Source organism: Sus scrofa, chromosome 2 (assembly GCF_000003025.6).
Source record: "Sus scrofa isolate TJ Tabasco breed Duroc chromosome 2, Sscrofa11.1, whole genome shotgun sequence".
Classification (NCBI taxonomy): domain Eukaryota; kingdom Metazoa; phylum Chordata; class Mammalia; order Artiodactyla; family Suidae; genus Sus; species Sus scrofa.
The window spans coordinates 13,486,072-13,490,912 of NC_010444.4; positions in this window are offsets into that span (position 1 = coordinate 13,486,072).

Genomic DNA, 4,841 nt, shown 5'->3' on the forward strand with positions numbered 1-4,841 from the left:
TTAATTAGCTAGTGTACTAATCGGGCAATTTTCTCACATCTTTGTGTTTTGGAGGGGGTCCAGTCTGCAGCATTCGGAAATTCCCAAGCCAGGTATTGAACCTCAGCCACAGCAGCAACCCAAGCTGCAGCAGTTATACCATGCCTGACCTTTAACTCACTGAGCCACCAGGGAACTGCTTCTTACGCCTTTAAGCCGTAGGACAATCTGAAAGCTGATTCCAGTTTTACAGGAGAGGAGACTGAAGCCCAGAGGGATCAGTAAAATCAGTAATTGGCCCAATAACTGTGTCTTTTTTATTTTTTTTATTTTTTATTTTTTGCTATCTCTTGGGCCGCTCCCGAGGCATATGGAGGTTCCCAGGCTAGGGGTTGAATCAGAGCTGCAGCCACCGGCCTAGGCCAGAGCCACAGCAACGCTGGATCCGAGCCGCGTCTGCAACCTACACCACAGCTCATGGCCACGCCGGATCCTTAACCGCTGAGCAAGGCCAGGGTTCGAACCCTCAACTTCACGGTTCCTAGTCGGATTCATTAACCACTGCACCACGATGGGAACTCCCCTTTTTATTTTTTATTTTTGGCATTGCCTCAAGATGCTTAGTATTTTTCTCTTTAGTTGAAATGAAATAGAAAATGTGTGCATTTACCTTTTTTTCTTCTGAAGGGGAGCCTTGAAACTTCATTCAGAAGTATAGCTGAGAACACCAAACATTTGCTTTGCACTGAACCCAGATTTTGAAAGGACAAGAAGTTTCTGTTTTGTTTTATTTGTTTGTTTGCTTGGCATATCAGAATCAAAGCCCTTTAGAGGAATGGCTCACAGTTTATCCACATATAAAAATCTGGAAGGGAATGAGGGGCAAGAAAAAGTATGTAGACCCTTCCCAAAGAGTGGCCATCAGGTTGGTGGTGGGGGTCGGTTCAGGCTGAGGTTATCTGGAGGAGACTAGAGGCAGGAGGTCGGTGCCGGAGTTCCCATTGTGGTTCAGTGGAAACGAGTCTGACTAGTATCCACTGAGTACACGGGTTTGATCCCTGGCCTTGCTCAGTGGGTTAAGGATCCGGCATTGCTGTGGCTGTGGTGCAGGTTGACAACTACGACTCCTTTTCTTCCTTTTTTTTTTTTTTGCTTTTTAGGGCCACACCCATGACATATGGAGGTTTCCAGGTTAGGGGCTGAATCAGAGCGATTGCTGCTGGCCTACGCCACAGCCATAGCAATGCAGGATCCAAGCCATGTCTGCAACCTACACCACAGCTCACAGCAACGCCGAATCCTTCATCCACTGAGTGAAGCCAGGGATCGAAACTGCAACCTCATGGTTCCTAGTCAGATTCGTTTACGCCGTGCCACAATGGGAACTCCCATAGCTCCTTTCAACCCAGAGCCTGGGAACTTCCATATGCCTCAGGTGTGGCCCTGAAAAGCATAACAAACAAAAAGAGGTCAATGCAGAGGCAGGGGCTGCAGTGGAAGGTGGTCTTGCTGAGGACCAGCCACTGCTTGTGCCAAGGGGATGACTTGGTGCAGCTCATTCCTCCTGCCCTGTTTGGCAAACCCTTGTTCCCTAACCCAAATAAATACACCCACCTCTCCAACCCCTCGTCATAGAAACATCCATACGCTGGAGATTGGGTATCCTGACATGTGATGGGAAGGGACCCCCCACCCCAAAGCACCAGGCCTTGGGGACAAGAGACCCAGTACTATGTTCCCTCTCCTCCTACTAAGGGAGATAACATTCCATGGCTGGTATCCCCAGAGCCTGGACTGGCCTTCCCTCACCAGTTGTCTGGTTCTCTGCCTGGGAGGGGTTTTGAACAGATAAATACTGTCATCAAATGGGAACCATGGAAATCAACTCTGGCAGCAGAATGACAATAGCTTGGAAACAGGTAATATCCAGGTGAGAGATAAAGATGGTGAGTGCTCGAATAGGGCAGTGACCGGAGATGGAAAGGGGGGAGATTAAGGGGTAGAATCAATAGTACCTGATTGATTGATAGAGGCGGAAGTCCAAAGGTCATCACTTAGGCAGCCTCTCCCTCCAGCCTCCAGCGCAGCTACTCCTCTCACTCTAGCCGGTTCCTGAAGGTTCTCACTCTGCCCAGGCTCTGAATGCATTGTGCTGGCTTCTGCCTGGACGACCACCCCCTCTCTCCAGAAATCTGGGGTTCCTTTATCTCCCCAACTAGAGAAGGAGCTCCTTGAGGGAAGGTGCTGAACCTTTTCTCTCTGAATTCGGGCACCGGGCCCAAAGCCTAGAGTGCCAAGTATGGATGTTGAGAGAATCAATCAACAAAAAAGAAGCAAGGTGAAGGCGAAGGAATGAAGATATCGGGCGCATCGTCAGATCTTATTATAATCACCCCTCTCTCTGATGTTTCCCACTAATCCTCATCGGAGTGAGGCCTGAGAGTGATCTGAATAGCATCTGCCTCTGCTAGCTGCTGGAACTCGAACCAAATAAAACCGGAGCGGTTCAAAGAATATTTTGTTATGCCATCTGACTGGTCAGTAGGACAGTCACATTACCAGAGGCAGGGCCTTCTGCAGACATTGATGTGGGGGTGGCAGAAGGCCACGAAGGGCCCAGAGAAAGAACGTGAAAGGTGGACAGACCCCCAGCGACCTGTCCGGGTCCTGAGCTCCAGTCCTGGATGCACAGACAGCCCTGGAGCTGGGCCTTTCTGGCAGCTCCTGCAAATTTACATTCTTAAATCTCTCTCTCTTTGCTTTGACTTTGTGTGTTCCTCCCTTGCTACTTTCACACTCACTGATCCTGCAAGTCCTCAGGAGACCTAAATGTAAACCAGAGCAAGAGATAGGGCTTGAATTCATGTCAGTGTTTTTGTATCTTGCAGTAAAAGAAAAAAATCTTGCATCTTAAGTCCTGTTTGTCTAGGGCTGCTGTATCCCCCCCGCCTTAAATTACTTTTTATATTTATTTATTTATTTTTATTTTTTTGTCTTTTTTTTTTTTTTTTTTTTTTTAGGGCAGCACCAGTGGCATGTGGAAGGTTCCCAGGCTAGGGGTCTAACCAGCGCTGTTGCTATACCAGAGCCACAGCAAGGCCAGATCCATGCTGCATCTGCAACTATACCACAGTTCACGGCACCACTGGCTCCTTAGCCCACTATGCAAGGACAGGGATGGAACCCTCAACCTCACGGTTCCTAGTCGGATTAGTTTCTACTGCACCACGACGGGAACTCCCTATTTATTTATTTATTTTGCTTTTTAGGGCCGTACCCAAGGCATATGGAGGTTCTTCAGGCTAGGGGTCAAATTGGAGCTACAGCCGCCTATGCCACAGCCACAGCAATGTGGGATCTGAGCTGTGTCTGTGACCTACACCACAGCTCACGACAACACCAGATCCTTAACCCACGGAGCGAGGCCAGGGATTGAACTCACATCCTCATGGATCCTAGTCGGGTTGGTTAACCACTGAGCCATGAAGGGAACTCATTGATTAATTTTTAAAGAAAGGATTTGTTTTCTTAATGTCCCATTAGTCCATGTGAAGTCTGGGAGTATTTTTTTTTGGCTGTGCCTGTGGCATGCAGAAGTTCCCTGGGCCAGGAATCGAACCTGCGATACAGCAGTGACCCAAGCCTCAGCAGTGACAACAATGGATCCTTAACCAGTTAGAAGTTCGTGGGCATGTTAAGAGCACATGTAGAGTGAAGTTGCTCTGAAATCCCCTCCCAAGGCTGCTTCTCTGACTCTGTATCTGGACCCTGGAGAACCTAGTGCTATTCTTAAGCAGTCTGGCTACTGACTAACATACTTGCAGGGACTTCATCAACCCAGCTCATATTTCTAATTATAATTAAGATAATTAAGGTACCGCAGGCCTCATCTTACAAGTGGGGCAGTCAAAGGGCTTGCTTGGGGCTATGTAACTAGTGAGCACCTGGGTATAGAACCAGAACCGAGCAACCTGTCTTTGGGTGGTTATCCTTCTTTATCCTCCGTGTTTTAGTAGAGATCTGGAAAATACTCCCTGGTTCTGGCTTTCCACTGCCCTAATCTTTTATTTCTTTCTCATTAAAAAGAAGGGTGGGCTTAGAATCTTTTGAGTCCCTGGGGAAACCAGGAGGCTAGGCTTGGGAGTTTGTAGACTACTCTAAATATGCAAGAAGCTCTCCCTCCAATTCAGCTTTCTAAGCGGGGCTGGGAGGAAATGGCCACTGAACTAACTTGCACTGGGCTCGGAATGATAGCAGCGCAGCTGGTTCAGCTGGCTATCTCATGCTGATCACAAGCTCCGACGGCAATTATATATGTCTTTGATTAATAAAAAATGGAGCCATGAATGAATACTTAATCAACAAAGTCTGGCGGGTAGACTCTTTCAGAACCTGGGCTGGGGTGAGGCAGGGAGCAATCAAAGAGGTCCTTGGTGGTGAAAAAGCAGGATACTGCTTCAGGGGGATGGTTTCTGGAAAGATGCTGTCAGTGGGGAAAAAAAAAAAAATCCTGCGTGGCCTCCAAGTTGCCAGGTATGTTTTATCCGGGGAACTTACTGAGGACTATAGCTTGGGACACAGCCTCTTAGATACTCTGGGGAATACTCCCAAGAGGTAAAGGGAGGAGCCAGGATATCTAGGAGTTTTTGCTGGAAAAAAATAAAAATAAAAATCCATGCAGTCGAGCAGGAAAAGATTCCTGCTAATCGCAAAAGCAGACAAGTTCATGACTGTAGTTTTCTAAGTATGAGAAAAGGCAAGAATCTGAGGTCTTTGAAAAGTTATTCCTAGATAGGCATCTTAACTATCCAGGGCGGGGGCGTTTCCTGTTTTTCTCCATCCTGAATTTCCCTCGGGGCACA